The sequence below is a fragment of the Erigeron canadensis genome, chromosome 7, assembly GCF_010389155.1.
Source record: "Erigeron canadensis isolate Cc75 chromosome 7, C_canadensis_v1, whole genome shotgun sequence".
Classification (NCBI taxonomy): domain Eukaryota; kingdom Viridiplantae; phylum Streptophyta; class Magnoliopsida; order Asterales; family Asteraceae; genus Erigeron; species Erigeron canadensis.
This window is the reverse complement of record NC_057767.1, coordinates 35,990,503-36,009,168: the sequence shown is the minus strand read 5'-3', so window position 1 is coordinate 36,009,168 and position 18,666 is coordinate 35,990,503. Positions and strand designations below refer to the sequence as shown.

Genomic DNA, 18,666 nt, shown 5'->3' with positions numbered 1-18,666 from the left:
ATGACTTGCATAGTTGCAAACTTGCAATTTTAAGCTCATACTAGAGCGCGTGAACAATTCTTTTTTAACAAAACTACAAAAGTATGCTGTGAACGACAAATTTCAGTGGAATTAATTTGCATTCACACACACAAACTTTCACTTTCATTTTTTAATGGACTGATATAACTTTGTTTCAAAAATTTAGGGTTTTAGAACAATATAACACAATCTATAAATAAATAATAAATATATTTTGAAATGAGAATATGAGGTTATTAAGCACTTAAATTGGGTGAAAAATCTCTCACATATTTTTTTTTTAAAACCATAAAAATCATGGGGGTTCATACATTTATTCATAATATTAAAAAAATTAGTATGTAAGAGGTTTTTCACCCAAATTGAATGCATAACAGTCTTATATTCCTTTTTTCTCATATATCTTACTAGATTTTTCTCTTAAAACATTTAAACTACTCGTATATCTTTATCTTTACTCCCTTATAAAAGAAATTGCTTAAATTACCAAAATTACCTTTGTTTTTTTATGTTTTGCCCTTACTGAATTATAATTTATACTCTAAACCTTTATTTTAATAATCAACACTTTAAGTCTTTATTTTCTAAAAAATTTCCACTATCACAATTACATCAACCTAGACAACTTGACACCGCTACCACCACCAATAGTACCATCACCGACACCACTAAACCGTCTTTCTCACCACCGCCGCCGCATTGCACGGGTATCATGCTAGTAATAAATAAAAATTAAAACTAGAATTAGAACTCACGGTGACACAACATATTTAAATTAACTTTTTCTGGTAATAAATATCTAAATATAAAAGTAATTGACTAAAAGGTTTTGTTAAACTCATCTTTTATGACAGCAACTAAGGTGGTTTTTAATTTAAAAGGTACAAATTTTTCATATACGTTAAGTGTAGCCTTTAAGGTTGCTTTTACGTTTAGCAAAATCTTTAAGTCAATTACTTTTATATCTAGATATTTACAAAACACTAAGTAACATAAAGTTAATAACTTTCTTCAAAAAGTGTGTTTTATTTGCTTGTTATATGGATTTACCTTACGTTATTTTAATTGAGTCCGTGTTAAAAAGCTACTCATCATAAATACCTAAAGTTAATAACTAGTTTGTATATGAAGTTCGTTTGAACAACGCACGAAATACTGCCATTAATTATTATGAACAGAGATAAAAGGATTAGAATAAGATAATGAGTTTGACTTGTAAATCCATTTTTATATACTTAAAGAGTTGGTTTGATACATATGACTTCATACCTAAAATTTGTTGACTTTGTAGTGGTTGTATTTTTCCTAATATTAAAGCGATATGCTGAGAAAATTAGATCTTACGTTATAGACCAATTCTTAATATTTTTAGAAATTAGCCTGGTACCCGCGCGTTGCAGCGATTAGAAGGCAACTTTCAATATAAAACATGAGCGATGTGAGATGATGACGATAATTGCAAACCATGCACTTGTACTATTCCGTAAAAATTACCATGATATGTCGACAACAAACAAAAGGAACAAAAGGAACATGAATCGCATTATTGATCTATGATTCACATAACCATAGTATTTGCCTTCTTGGTTTGACAGATCCTTTTCCATTATTATAGATTATCATTGCCAAGAATTGCAATTTTGATTGAAAATCATTGAAGCAAAACTTAGTTTGAGCATATTAATAGATGACATACAACATTATAATCGAATTAGTTAATTTATTTTGAGCATTTTAATAGTGAAAGGGATACATATAAGGCGAAAATTTACCAACAAAGTCTCCTCAGGCGGTGGAGAAGGTGTAACAACCAAGCTCAAAGCGGGATTGGCTGGAACAGGTGGGACTGGAACGACATTGGGGGCTACAGATGGCGGGACTGGAGCGGCATTGGGGGCTGTAGATGGCCTGAGGGGAGCGCGTTCGTTGGATGCGTTGATGGCATAAGCAGGTGTTGGAGGGGCTCCGTGCGTCCAACGAATTTAAGACTTGTTGTGTGAGCGTCGGAATCGTCTTCTATTGTGCGACGATTAGTAGAGATAGAAATGATTTTTTGTGTGGATATATAACTAAAGCCTTGTGATGATTGAAAGCCTTGTGTTAGCCATTTGAGCAAACAATTGTAATCTTGATTGTTGGCTTGACCGTTGACCTTGACCATTGACCTTGACTGTTGACCTTGACTGTTGACTTTGACTGTTTAACGTTGACTGTTTGAAGGGTAGCATAAGGAAATCATTTAAAGAATGGAAGGGATAATTGTTTGTAGAAGGGTATAATAAGTATTTCAAAGACGAGCATAGTACCCGCGCGTTGCAGCGAAATTGTATAACTATCTTTTCGGATGATACACTAATATTAGAGAGATTAAAGAGATAGAAAAGATGGATATGAATTTTGTTATGATTTTCCATTACATTTGAGATGGTATTTATAAATGAATTTGTAAGATAAATATGGAAAACTTTGAATACGTTTGACTGTTTGTCTTTGACTAATTGGTTGACTGATTGATTTTGACTGATTGACTTTGACTGTCTTGATAAATTATATGATATTGTAGTGAGTGGAGGGACGTTTAGGGAACCATAAATATGCTGAAAGGGGCATTTTAGGAACAAAAAATATGTTTAATTTCTTAAACCCAATACTCTTTATAAGGGTTTATAGATATGCATCACCATTCCATTTCTTGCTATTTTTAATCATATAGAATTCAATCGTATAGCTATGAGGTCACTCTTTTATGGAATACTGAAAATACAAACGTATGAAAGTTTTTTGCTTTATTTTTTCTTTTTTGTGATTTCGTGAGGTGTTTTTTTCTCATCTCGAAACATTGTAAGTGACTTTTTTTTCCTTTCTTTTTAACTCTTTCATGGTTCTATCAGTTAAAATCTCGGGAAATTCTAAATTATGATTTAGTTGTTGTATTCATAAACTGTCTACTTTTTATACCTTGATCTTGCATATTGCTAGTTGGTATATTTTTTTTATAATATATTTACTGTTAAAACAAAATAAATTAAACATAAAATATACTCTCCTCCGTCCCACTAGAAGTGTCATATTTTTAATTTTTAAAGTCTAATATTTACAATTTTGACTTTAAATAATTTTATTTGTGTTAGATAATATACTTAACAAAAGTTATATGAATTTTTAAAGTCTAATATTTGCAACTTTAATAATATAATTTTTATCAAGTTTTATATAAGACAATAAAATATATTCATGGTCAACGTTTAAAAATAAAACTTTAAATATTCAAAGTATGAAATATGAAACTTATAATGGGATTGAAGGAGTAATAGATTTTTCAGTTAGATTTGTTACGCCCTATTTGTTTTTATACAAAGTTGCACACATTATATGACGTATTTAACAACCTCTACGTTGTCTACTTGCTATATGACACCATACAATTGGTTTGATAAAGTTGTAACCCAATATTGACTAAGTAATTAATAATTAATTAACTGAAATATCATATAGGAGTGATCTAGGTGATACGTGTTGATTTAAGCCTTTATTTTTATTAGTAAAACGTGTTTTAATGCTTTTGATCTCTCATCTAGTTAGGTATCTAATTTAAACAAGTAATATATGAACAAATCTTGTTTAAATTTGGCACAATATTTTTCATTTTTATAGTTGTGTTAATGAATCGTCTTTGCGATAAGATCTACGTAATAAAGTTATATTTATAGATTACGAAAAACTCCAATTAATAACTCATGCATAGAAATGATATAAAGTTCAGAGTAATCAAGATCATATTTGATTCAAGACCATGAAAACAAACACAAACCATGAACTCCGAAACAATTACTTTCAGAATGTCAAAAATGTAAACATAATTGATAATTGGGCCATACCAAGACCTTCATATATATCTTCTACTTGTACATGAACTCATAAAAAGGTAATCAAATGAAAAATAAGATCCAGTAATCATATATACTGAAAAGATGGTGCAGGTTTTACAGAATACATTTATAAAGAGTGTTGCCACCTCAAAAGTATTGCACAACTCAAACGACTTAGAAAATGCAATATAAGGATAACTGAAATATGAAATCTTATAAATAGAAAACTTGAACATGTTGCACCAATACTTAAGGAGTATCATCAACTTTCCTTTAATTTCTTCACGTGGTTAGAACTTTTATTAGATCACCAGATCCATTATGTAGGAATCACTGTAACCAGCCAAAATGAAAATCCTGGAGACACAAGGAAGTAAATTAAAAATGTAAATTTCCCTAACAGATAATTCAAAATAGTAGAAAGGATGGTCACCTTACAGCAAGGTTTTGAAATCTGGTTTTATACGGAAGTCCAAATTCTCAGCATTAGCAACTCCTGAATTTGTAACTCTGCTTGCCAGCTTGAAGGTCGTGAACACCAAAAGAGGCATAAGCATCAACATCCGCATTGCAGAACAACCCGTCATCAATTTCAGATAAAAAACTTGTGAATCCACTTCTGAGATGGGTAACTCCATATTATCCTTAATTCCAGCAAAAAAAGGTGAAGGTATTTCTGCTCAAACACCACCCTGAATCCCGTTCCAACATCAAATGACATCAGTCAACATTGTCTGTAGACAAAGAAAAACCTTAAAGGTGGCAACTTTGACCCATTTACCTTTGAATGGCACTTGGATCAATTTTCAAAAAGAAAAAACCACTATCCTAAATCAATCATAAATAATTCAAATAGCAGTTGGATCATTTTTCATTGCTTGAAGTGTTGATTATTCCAAATAACATTAGGATCATCCTAAAACATTATTGATCATCGATATAATCTAATATTCTAAAGCTTAAGAGGGTGTATGAAACATAGGCAGAGAGTTTCACCATATGGCTTGTAGAAAAGCTATTGACCCATTCTTGTTCTATCTAATTTTATTTTCTTTACCCATTTGACTAACTGTTTTCAGGTTGAAAACACAGTCTAAGTCAACTATTCACAAGTTAATAGGTCAAAATTGTTGTGTCTAATATAAAGGTATGCACACAATATAGTCAAAAAGACATCAAACCATCAAAGTGACATGTGATAATCTGCACATGATAAACTACATGAATAGAGCAGTCAGTGTTATAAATGTATAAAAATGAAGAATTCAATTACTAAGTTTAAAATTAGATAAGATATATGCCCTGGTATTCTAGGTTTCTGGTAAGGCCCTTCGCAGCCTCTCTTAGAAAAAAACCGTAACTAAAGTACGATGAGACAAAACTCTAAGAATTAATTGACCTGAGTGAGTTAACAGAAACTCCAACCTCAGATACATGATGCCAAAAGATAGATACTTGGTTAGGGAGATAAAGAACTATAGATTTATCAGAGAAACAAACTGAAGAATGACGAGATAATCCTGTAAGCATATAAATATTGAGCCAAATGAGTTAGCAACAGCTCTAAACTCGTATAAATTCATGCTTCTTGTTTTTAACCATCTAAATTCACAACAAAGACACTGTTAAGGCAGGGATGGTGCCAAGATTTTCTTCTTCCCCTCGTGTTCTAGATTTGACAATTGCAATACTAACATACAAATATTTTGCCTATATCTTTCACTTTATGTTTGTCAACATGTACAATGATCGAACATGGAACATAGGTGTCTTCATCCAAACAAAGTCACATGTTATGAATTGATTAATTGTAATTTCAGAAAAGTGTAAAGGCTATTACTTGATCAAAACGGGATCCCCTAATCAAATTTAGAATATAATGATGACTGCCTTTTGAATCCAAAAAGAAAAACAATCACAATCTGAAATCCCAATAACACCAAAAATATACAATCCGGTAAAAGATGGGGTATTTCAAATACCCAATTCAAGAACGATCAAAATTCAAAACATGCAATCAAGAGAAAATGAGAAATATTACCAGAGATGGTGGAACACAGTTCGAGTTTAGTGAACAATTGAAGAAAATTCTTTTTCGTGATGAATAAAGATTTTTCCATCATGTTTTAACACCCGTACCCATTCTTCAAACAGCTTATCATCGGGGAAAAATCCAATGACCTAGCAATCCATACAACAATATTAGTCGACAACTTACATTGACAGAACACCCAAATAGCTTGTTTTCAAAAATTAGGATAACCGTCATCTTCTTCCTTTCAATCATCCTGAAATCTTTGTCATTCCCTTTCGTAACTACAAATAGAAAATCCAACAATAAAATTTATTGTATATAACTAAATCAAAAATCCTAAAATAATCACACGCAAAAAAGCATACAAAATAAGAATATAAACAAATATCAAAAAACAGTAGGCAAATATAACAAAAAAGAAAATATCAATTTCGACAATATCTAATCTTAGAAACGAATCCCTGTAAGTAGAAGTGACCCAAATAAAAATCCATGAAAGCTGATTGTCGATGATGTTAATGCAGCCTTTTTATTCATAATCCCTTTTATTCATAATTGTGTTTTTTTCTTGATATTATTTTGTTTCTCAGGAGGTTTGATTTTAATCTCTCTCCTATTTCACGTTAGACGGGAATTATGTTAATGAATGGGCCAGGCTGATTTTTAAAAAGCATTAATGTTAAGAACCTTGCTTTATTAAGAAGAGAGATATAGGGGTGAGATATTTTGAGACCACCTCTTTTTTAATGACCAATTAGGACTATTAATTTTTGTACACCATCATCATCTACTACGATATACAAGACTTTTTTGTAAAAACACTAAGACTTTTCGGCGACGGGCCCACCAGAAAATCATGTGTAAGTTAACTTACACATGTGTAAGTTAGTTAACTTACACATGATTTTTCTGTGGGTCCGTCGCTTGAAAGTCTTAATGTTTTTACAAAAAAGTCTTGTATAACGTAGTAGATGATGATGGTGGTGTGTAAGTTACGAAAATCAATGGTCCTTTTTTGAACTTTTTTTAGTTGGTCTCAAATTATCTTTCCCATATATATATAGCGTTACTGGGAATCCGTGCCACCATGTTTTTCAACACTATCAATCCCTACTGTTTAGTAATTTGCAATAACAGTCCTTTTATTAACGGCCGTTAACGTTTGTGTGAGTTTTTAACGAGTTTTTCAGCATTATTAGTCCCTATCGTTTAATATCTTGCGATAGTAGTCCTCCTTTTTAACGGCCGTTAACTTCTGTTTGACTTTCTAAACCACCTAACTTATTTATTTTTTTCAACAAAGTTTCACATTCTTACTTTTTGTCGCAGAGTTCAATTTCTTTTACTTTTGACACGAAAGTTTTTTTTTTTTTTTACCTTTTTAAACTTTTGCCACGAAACATTTTCTTTACTTGTTATCACATAAATTTAATAAAATAAAGTGTTCATCTTTTTACTTTTTGCCACATCACTTCCATTTCTTTTACTTTCCGCACGACATTTTTCTTTTATTTACTTTTTATACTTTTACTTTTTTTTACTTTTTGCATGAAAGTTTGTTTTTGTTACTTTTTATACTTTTTTAATTCTAAATTTCGACATTAAAGTTTTATTTTATTTACTTTTTACCACATAACTTTTCGATTTCTAACTTTTGTCAACCACCTTTCATTTTCTTAAAGTTTTAGCACATAGCTTTAGGTTTTTCAAGTTCAGTCACCAAAGTTTCGTTTTTTTTACTATATAACCTTGAGTTTTCGCCACATAACTTTCGACTTTATAACTTTTGGCGCGGAAGTTTTCTTTTCGTTGGTCTTTATGAATTTCATTTTCTTTCCTTTGTATGTTTTACGTAGCGTTATATGTCCCGAGGCAACGCCCGGGTTAAATTACTAGTTCAAACATATATACTGTATCATTTATACTTCAGACCCTTAACTAGCTAGGTATGTTAACAAGTTACATATACACACGATTTAGTTTTCTTATCATATCACATCCAAACTAGATAGATAACTAAGCATGTAGTATTGTAGTAACATTTAACGCTGTAAGTGAGTTGTGTGAAATCAGCAGATCATCAAGCTTAAGGTTAACTTATTTATAACACGAGATGATACCCGCACAATGCTGTGACGGTGGTGGCAACAGGGGGTGGTGGTGGCGGTGATGGTAACGATGTGGTTATTAATCAAAAGTCATTGATGTAAATGGTAGTGTAGTTATTCTATGATTAAAGGATGTATCCTTTGTAAACAATTTTATTAAGAGTTTTATAGAGATATTAAGTGAAAATATTTTAATTAATGAATAAAAGAGAGAGATAATTTGAATACATATGGTTGGATAATATTTTAGGATATTTGGGGTGAATCTAGTGTGTGAGTTAAGAATGAGTTGAAAATTAAGGGTATTTTGGGTATTTTAAAGATTGAAAAATTGAAAAATAAGGAGGGATAGTTTGTTTTATAATGAAACTAGCACGGTACTGTAACATCCCAATATTTTAAGGTAATAGAAAATTAACCCTTTTTGTAGTTTTGACCTCAAATTAATTTCCTAGTATTTTATTTTGAGTTAAGGGGTTAATTTAGTTGGAACTTTAGTGACTAGCGGGTATTAAACCCACTAAAAATTTAAATGGGACGTGGCTTTCAGGAGATAAGCCAGACAAACACTTTTGTGACTCATGTTTTCCCACTCAAGTTCACTTCTCTTCTACCTATCCCATATTCTCAAAATCCTTCCAAGTTCATGCAATTAAATCCTCAAATCATAATTTAAAGGATTGTAATCCTGGAACTATAACATCAATCATCATCAATTGTATTAGAAATTGAAATTCGGGGCTTTCCTTGAGGTGGTGGTGGCTGAAATATTAAGAAAGAAAAAGGGGAAGAATTTCAATTTTTAAAACCCTAATTCCTTGTCTCTCATTCTTGAGGTATTAATTTCCATAACCCTAGTTCTATTTTGTTATTTAATTTTAGGGTTCTTAATCTTAGAATTTGAGAGTTTTTATTATTGTTTTTTTTTATAGTAAAACCCTAGTTATATTTGATTGAGAATTGGTTAGTTTGATTTAAAGAGTTTGTGATAATGGAAAATCCCCATAGTAAGAATTTCATAATTTGGTGGTGTTTGGCTAGAAATCATGAAATAAAGTTTTATCATGAAAATTTGGACTTGTGGGAAAAGTGTTGAATAGCCAAACACCATAGTGTTAGAATTGAGGAATGCAAGTAGTTATATGTAAGACATTTGAGTCATGGAACTCATACATGTTATGTGTTTAATCGTGTATAGGTATTGAAGATTAGCTTGTTGAGCTTGTAGCCTATTAGTGTCAAGTAGCCAAATTGAGGAGTTGGTGGTAGCCAAGGTAAAGATTTGATCAAGTGATAGATTTGAAGTGGAAGTTGTCATCAAAGGTATTTGGCCATCTTTGAAGGTTGGCAACTTGGATAATGGTGTAGACTCCCTTGGTACATTTTGGCTCTTGATACATGTTCTTTTTGGTAAAACAAGTATGTTATTATGTATTGGAAGTCATAAGTTTTGTTGAATGAAATATGCAACTAAAAAGGGTTAAATCGCCCATTTTGCCACTTTTGTTAACTTCGGGCGAATGACCCGTTTGGTCGTTTTAATGTATATTTCAATGGTTAAGGTTTTGGATGTATCTATTATGTTGTAATATATGATTTTACTCATTTTGGTGTTTTGGTTTAAAGAATTTGAAGCATAGAATGTGAAACATGAATATTTGGTCAAAATGGAAAAGTGCAGGCCGGACCATAAAATTACGGCCCTGGGCCATAAATTTATGGCCCTTGAAATTTTGAGTTGTTTTCAATCAGGGAAGAAAAAATCCAGGAGCGAATTACGGCCCATTTTTACGGCTAGTTATAATTTAAGCCATAATTTTACGGTTGGGTTTTTACAGTCAGTTGTAATTAAGCCGTAAATTTATGACCCTCAACCATAAATTTACGGCCAGTATAAAAATAAAATAAAATAAAATAAATCGTATTTTTCTTAAATTGAGTCGAGTCGTTTCAGGTACCCGCGCAATGGACGACGGTCTAGTGGTGTCGGTGACATTATTATTGGTGATGGCGATGTCAAGTGATATAGGTTGATGTAAAGGTGATAGTGGAATATTTTAGAAGATAAAAAATTTAAAGTATTAATTATTAAAATAAAGGTTTGGAGTGTAATTTATTCATTAAAGACAAATTTAGTAATTTATAAAATTTTTTTCATAGTGAGTATTTATTGAGGGTAATTTAGTACTTTTCCATTTAACCATTTTCTAACACTTTTTAATAATAGAGGGGTTGATAATTATTATAAAGGAGTATAGATATAAATTATGAGCTTGGTTCGAAAATGTAAACGGTACTGTTTGGTCCAACTCAACTAATAATTATTTAGTAAAATAATTAAATCAATTTTGTTATTGATGAACTTGATACTTTTTGAACATTGTTTAACTAGAGTTTTCACTTTTTGGTCAGCTCAACTAATAATCTTAATAAAAGTAATTAAATCAACTTTGTTATTGATGAACTTGATACTTTTTTAACATTGTTTGACTGGAGTCTTTACTTTTCAGCTTGATTCCACATGATTCGATAATATAACACTTACAAATAATACGAATGTAACGTCTATAATTTTCAAAACAATATAAAATGATATCAAAGAACTAAAAGGGTCAAAAGAGCATTAATCTTATTCAAAGTCAAACAAAAGTCAATCTGACATATCAAAATAAATACTTCTAAAGCTTGAAATAGAACTCTAAAGCAAGGGATGCTAAGTCCATTTCTATCTACACTCTTCTCTCGATCCCAAAGCCCGCTTGATCACCTGCCGTATAAGGAAAAAAAGGAATACGGCTGAGCAAAAAGCTCAGTGACGAATATGACAAAAGCTGAAGAAATATATCAAAAGCAGACGTAATTCAAAGATAATCTTATTATCTTAACAAATTTATTTCAAATCAAAGTATACATACGCATAGCTTCACAAATACCTTATACATTAACAAATCAAAGTATACTAGAAAACCAAGTCTCATAAAATAATGCACATAAGTGTCAAATCAAATTTCCTATCAAAGAGTCGAACGCTTCGTATGACACTACGAAAACGCCAACCATCAAACTAAAAATTGCCTAGGACCGATCCATACGCCTCCTATCAAAATATAATATAATGAGCTCAAACCACTACCGGGTTATCAAAAGGAGACGCCGTAGATCAAATCAAATACACCGCTACGGCTGGTGCCACGTCATCGGTGTCACAATAACGTGCCCATGGAACCTCCATGGATATGTTACTCTTATATGCACATCTTAAGAAACCGTTTTGACCGACTTATATATATATATATATGTACTTAGATATATCAAATGACAAACTTAGTTTCGGACAATTAAATAATAATTATATATTTTGAGACATTCAAAAATATTGACTTAAAACCACATCTCCATCTACCCGATTCTTACAAAATATCTATGGAGTTACTTATAAACATTCGGGCCAATCAATATGATTTATACTATGCGACTGTATTAATTTTCGTGGCCAACAAATTTTCGAGGGACATATCATGAATCACAATATGCGACTGTATTAATCTTTCGGGGCCAATTAATATGATTCATAATAAGCGACTGTATTATCTTTCGGCCAACGAATATTCAAGGGACATATTAGTGTACAAATCATCGCATCAAATGTAACACACCAAACCCACCTTTTTCGGGACAACTTTCGAATCGGGTTTCAAGAGATGGTTTTGACACAACCATAAATAATAAAATATTATGATTTCCCAATTCATAATTATGAAGGCAACCTCGTTAGTACATCAAAATGGGAAAATCACAATATTATACAAAGTCTAGCAAACGGATAATCTTTCAAATAATATACTATATCACTTTATATACAAATCAAAAGGAGTTTTGAGAAGAAAGATTTTACCGGAAGGATTGTATCGACAAGATCATAATAATAACTAGAATATCCGTACGATATTATATATATAACAAATAAGGTTTTGAGAGAAAGAATTGTACCGAAAAGCTCCTAATAACCTCTAGAATATTCGTACCATTATGTATAATAACAAATAAAGTTTTGAAGGAAAAGATAATACCAAAAAGCTCCTAAGATGATCTAGAATATCCGTACCTCAATATTCTCAAACAAAGTCTACAAATTAAGAAATTTGTTATAGTTGGTTTATGTTTCTCTGATCTCCACTTCAAAATCTATATATATATATTAATATTATAATTAGTCATTTTATTTTGGTTATCATGGAGACATGGATTACTCGTGACCCCATTACTCATGACCCCATTTCACAAACAGTTAGTTAATTTATATAATATATGAAATAATCCTGTTATTTGTTTGTTATATAATAATATAACTCCATCTTTAATAAAATAATGATCACAGCAAAACACTTAGAAATCTAAATATCCTATCCTGTTTTTCAGTTTCTTTAGTCCCGTGACTCCATGAGCATGTCGTGAAAACCATTTTTAAGCTTGACATCATTTTGTAAAAAAATATAACCAAGTATCATTTATGTGATTTACCGCATCAAAAACGATTCAAAACTTGTTTTTCGCTGAAGTATAATACTAATACCATACCGATTTAAAAATTTGACATCCATACTTATTTTAAGACTCGAAAAGTTCGGTTTTAGACAAGCGCGTTTAACAATGAGTTGTATACATACTCAACGTACAAAGCATTATGTGAGATTGAGATTCAATTGGGTTTGATCGAAGTATACCTTCGCGGAAGAACACGGACTTGTAGCGAGATCAAACGAATCCAAAAAGATCTAAAAACAAATGAGGAATAAACTCCAAGATGATCACACCACGAACGGTTTAAGTGCAGATTCGATATAGCTACGAACCTCATGTAACGCCCTGACCGATGTCCGAGCTAGGTCTCTTTGTTTACTCTCGTTCATAACTTGTCGAGTTTCTAGCTTTTTGATTGATTTACTATAAAGTTAAACGAAAGGCTGAAACATGTGGTGATTCACATAATGAGAGAGTTATTAAGGTGAATCATGTTGAATCAGAAATATATAACTCACACACACTAACACACAGTGTTTTACTCTAATTTTCTGATTACTTAGAAACTGAAATTACAATGAAGAATACATAGGCAAAATATAAACTACTACCCCTAATATCTCGGTCAAACAATGACCAAGACTCGAGTACTCCACTAATATCTATAGATTAGGTAAACATTGACCAAATAGACTAAACTACTATATAATAAAACTACACATACTTTAGTCTTTCATCTGTACGTGTTGTACATATTCCATGTACCTAAATAACTAATCTATATTATGACATTTATTTTAACACCCTCTCTAAATGTCATAGTGTACCATTTCCATGTTTTAGATATGCCTCAACAAAACATACGTGCCTTGATGGTGTATTTTCAATACTCCCTCTCAACATCAAGCTTCTTCATTCCAATCTGCAAGAGTACTTCAAATGGCCAACACTCCCTCTCAAACTTTCTAACTCCTTCAAAGCTCCCTCTAAATACCATAGTCCCATCGTTCAGTGTCTTTCACATATATGGATGAATCACTGGTTTTCGAACTATCTTTCAAGTGACCCTCGAACTGTCCTTCAAGTGATCCTCGAGTTACAAGGAAACTCAACACCAAAACATTTCAAAGGGTTTACCAAGATCTTGTCAGATCTTTACCACCGCCTTTGAATGAGTTTTCCTTCTTTCGAACAACCTACTAGACTATCCCGATACATGGTGATAGCTCCCCGAAACACGGAGATCATAGCCATCCCGACACACACACGGATAATAATGTGATACACAATCACACACCAATGAGTGAATAACGTTCTTCACAAAATGGAGTACACAACACATATATGAACTTCAAACCTGGTAACATTATCACTTGCAGGTGTTCATTTTGATCTCCTGTTTTTATCAACACATTTAGAGAGGCTTAACCCGCTGTAAACATAGCCACAAACCAGTCCCAAAACAGCTCCGAGACAACCTTTTATGTTCGTCACGGTCACAACCGTCATCTTGAACGGTACACGTCGTCTCTCCCACGACAACTCTAGACCAAACAACTACGTTCTCTTCGTCTAGACTGTTGTTTCATACTCCACAGTGATACTAAATCACATACAATAAAATATTTCTTCAAACTTGAGAGAGTTTAATCTGGACATTAAAAACCTTGATTCACGTGAGCATCTCCTGGCATACAGGTGACATTTGAATGACATTACCTTGTTACTCCATGACCTTTAATTATTTTATATCATGGTGCATCCTTCTGTCAAATTGTCACCCCACATTTGCTTCGCTACACCCGTTCCAACATATGCATACAACCGATATGAATAGTCTAACAAAACTTGTACTATCCATGACCTATTACTTTCCAGTATTCATATGCATCCATGTTAATGATAAAACACTTCGACACTTACCAGTTAATTTTGTTCTTGCTGATAAACACAACAACGACAGCAAATGCCATCTCCTCTTTGAATAGTAAACCTCCTCTGCCAATGACAATTCTTCTTCAGCACGTCTAGAACCAATGAACCTACCACGAGTTTTCCTGATTTCGCCGGGTCTACTCTTCTCCGCTGAGTTTTTTTATGCGGGTTTCCTTTCCGAGCAGCCACACACTACACCACAGTAACACCATCAGGCAATCGTGTTTCTTTCTTGCTGGTAAACATGACAACTGCAGTAACGACACCATAACACACACAAAGCCTGACTTCTTTATGCAACTCGAGGGACACTACACTCTTCCTCGACACCAACTATCACAACTACAAGAGTAGCTTCACACAGGACACCACACTAAACCACGTAAGGTTTATGCCACGATCAGATTTTTGGCCTTTTTCTTCATTCGGAATCCTCCCACATCTGCTATCGGTTTCTGGTCTTCTACATTGACCATGCTTCAACACCCGCTAGCACTTTCTTTTTTTCTTTACTTTCATGGAGACTAACAGCCACGACTAACACCAATGTTGACCCGTCTCCCTGTCATCTCAATTGGTACTCTAGGTGCTATAGCGATTGACACGAGTCACCTTCTGGTCACCATCTTCTATTGTTTTCAACCTGTGATAGACTCGTTACAATACCACAAACCAACACTCGGTTCTAGTACACCTCTACTGCTGTTGCCTTTTTTCCCCGCAGCCACGGGCTACACCCTTTCTCTAAAAACGACTCTCAAACCGGCCTTGAATCTAACCGGCTCTGATACCAATTGTTGAATCAGAAATATATAACTCACACACACTAACACACAGTGTTTTACTCTAATATTCTGATTACTTAGAAACTGAAATTACAATGAAGAATACATAGGCAAAATATAAACTACTACCCCTAATATCTTAGTCAAACAATGACCACGACTCCAGTACTCCACTAATACCTATAGATTAGGTAAACATTGACCAAATAGACTAAACTACTATATAATAAAACTACACATACTTTAGTCTTTCATCTGTACGTGTTGTACATATTCCATGTACCTAAATAACTAATCTATATTATGACATTTATTTTAACAAATCAATGATTGAGAGATGTGAATGTATAATTGAAGATGAAACTTGAAAGTCGTATGTATAAGGGTTAGGCCAATAAAATAATCCGGAATTTTGCAAGCTTATATCTTTGACCATCTCTCTCGTAGTTAACGAGTAAATAGGTTGTAAAAGGGTGAGTGAACAATCGAGTGTCCGTTAAGGAATGTAAAGGGTTTTACAATAGCTTAAACAACCGATATATAAAGGAAATGGGCCGACGCTTCAATTCCAATCTTTTAGGATTTATACGAATCTTGTATTTGACATGTCCTCACGATTATTGCATTAAGCCATTAACAATCCTAATCTTTGATTGAAACGATCTTAATCTTTTATTACATTTTTCTTTGTAACTTATTTTGCAATTGGTTATGGTCACTAGCTAAAACATATATGTCCAACTTAAAATGATTTGGATCCTGAAATCAGGTTTGAAAATCTGATTTATATACTACGTATATTACTAACAATTAATATGATGATAATTATTTTATAATGTTTTAATTTTACGGGATATTACAACGAAATTAAAAGATTTTTGGGCATTTATCCTCTTTAATTAATAAAAAAATATACAGATTATAAAATTGTAAAATGATACAAGTTTGAATAAAGCCTAAGCATTCTGATACTCAAGCTCAACTAATAGCTCTACTTGAGTAGTTCAGGTTAAGGATGAGCAAAAGACTGTAATCTCGAACATGACTCGGAACTTACCCGAACCCCCGCCTTATGCCCTAACGGGCTAGGTCATGGGTCAAGTTTTTTTTTTTTCATTCCCGTGTCACGAGTTGCTCAGACTGGGCCAAGTGATGCCAAAAACCGAAAAAATGTTAAGGAAACCCTTGACCTGCTCGAACCCGACCTGACCTGAACCGAACTGAACACGTCCGGTCATGGTTCTATTTTTCATGCTCTCGCGGGTCACGGGTTAACCCGGTTCGAGTTGGGTTACGACCCGTTCACATCCCTAGTTTAAGCTCAAATATGACTCTAATTAAAGTGAGTCATTTTTTAATCTTGTAAGTCGATTTCGAATAACTAATTACTAACCGATTACCAAAAGAAAACACCGTGTAATATTAGCCAAAATAATAATATAAAAAAGGAAAAATGTTATATAATATTTAACATTATGATAATGTATTTACATTAGTTCTCACACGCGTTAAATAGTTCTCCATGAATTTTTAAGGTCTGTGAGGGAAACATTATATAACTAGATGATATTAACATCATATAAGTTATCCTTTATAAAACTTTGGTTCTAAACTTGTAATGTAATAATACCCAAAATCAACATTATCTAACCAATATAAAAACGAATTAGGATCTGATGTGTCATATTTTATACCATTTCCCACGTGACTTTAAAACCAATTATTCGTCATTTTGATAGTTTTATATCCAACTTTCGATGCTTTGAAGGTGTGTTGAGTGTTTTCAGGTTGGAAATTGATTAGACGAATGAATTGGTCGATTTTGATGAGTTAAGGAAGAAACGGGAGAAAGATTCGGGTGAAATCACGCGAAAGATGAAGAAAACGAAATCTGGAAGTTGTAACTGCCGTTAGCCCAGTAACGGCCGTTACATAGGTGGTTTGTGGTTTCTCCTGTAACTGGCAGTTAGGGAACTAACGGCCGTTAGTTATCAACTGAAGAGTAACGGTCGTTACCCCAGTAACCCCCGTTAGACCTCAAGTATAATACTAACGGCCGTTAGCCCACTAACGGCCGTTACACGCGTGTTTTGTACAAAGGATTAGTTAGGGTTCTGCACTTTTGGACGGGGGAAGAACACAATTTTGATAGTTTTCTCATACTTAGGAATACTTTGGAGCAATTAAGTGATTAGGGTTTCGCTTATTTTCAGCTTTGGATTGTAATCATCATTGCTACCGGATTATCATCATTCATTTGGTATAATATGATTTCCTCTCTATTTGTTTGTTCTTGCATTTCTAATATGAATAGCTAAATCTTTAGCACCCGCTTGGGTAGTAAGCATGTCATAGGGTCGAATTGATGTTGCTTGTGAATGTTGAACAAGGTTTATATGTTTAATCGAAGATCCACATTTATTTGGATTTAAATATTGTTTTCAACTTTTATATTTATTGATTGATAATTGTAATTAGAAGTTCGGGAGAAATCTATGTCATTGTCAATTGATTTATGAAATGGTTAATCGGTCTGTAATTAACCTGAAATCGTTGGAGTTCGGGAGAAATCAACGATGAAGATTAAAAACAATTAAATTCATTTCGAATGTGTAGACGTCTATGATAGAGGGATCTGATGAGGCGAATAAGCAGTTCGGGAGAAAGCTTTCAAAAGATTAAATCATAAAATCAACTCAGGAATTTAATGCTTAACTGTTTAGAGGAGAAATTAAGTGCGGGAGCAATAATTATCTTTTGAGCAGTCAAAGTTTCAAGTATAATGGGAGTTCATCTTGTCTACTTTTTGAGTCGTTTAACAAAAGCAAGTAATATCTAGACCCGATGATTGGTATGTGAGTTGATCCAAGTAGGTGTTCATTTTTAAATCTGTGTTAAGATTCAATCAATCAAATACTCTTTGCGATTAATCCTACGGGATTACTGACTTTCTTCACTAACTTTGCAACGTGACAATTCGGTCACAAAACCCCTTTTAATCTGAATCACTTTATTGTACCAATTGCTTATTAAGTCCTTGTGTTCGACCTCGGTTTACCAAGTCAACTATACTGCATACGAACGGGTTCACTGCCCGCAAGAGTGTAGTAGTCAGTAGCTAGGTATTTCGTGTTCATAAATTTAAGACTAGAAAATACACATCAGGATCTTTTAAAGTTGATTCTACGTTACAGGTAAATTTAGATCAATTTTAGCTATTGAAGTAAATCCAATAGTCAAACTATATGATGTTTAAATTTTAACTATTTAATTTAATTAAATAGTTAAATTTAACTTATAGGTCCTATAAGTTAGATTAATTTTAGAAGATCTCTAACCTAAAAAAACACAACATGAAGTCATGAATTGTCACAATTCCACCTCACATAAAT

General features: G+C 32.8%; 1 long non-coding RNA gene across 3 annotated transcripts; it reads right to left on the bottom strand.

The window, feature by feature from the left end:
• Positions 1 to 4,002: 4,002 nt before the first annotated feature.
• LOC122607816 lies at positions 4,003 to 6,509 on the bottom strand. 3 transcript variants are annotated; one of them, XR_006325106.1, is made up of 4 exons: positions 6,154 to 6,509; positions 5,932 to 6,071; positions 4,324 to 4,582; positions 4,003 to 4,247 (listed from the first exon to the last, which is right to left on the bottom strand). It is a non-coding gene; the product is annotated as an uncharacterized LOC122607816 (long non-coding RNA). The 3 variants fall into 3 exon arrangements; XR_006325105.1 differs by having other exon boundaries at positions 4,324 to 4,624; positions 5,932 to 6,507; XR_006325104.1 differs by having other exon boundaries at positions 5,932 to 6,500.
• Positions 6,510 to 18,666: the final 12,157 nt, after the last annotated feature.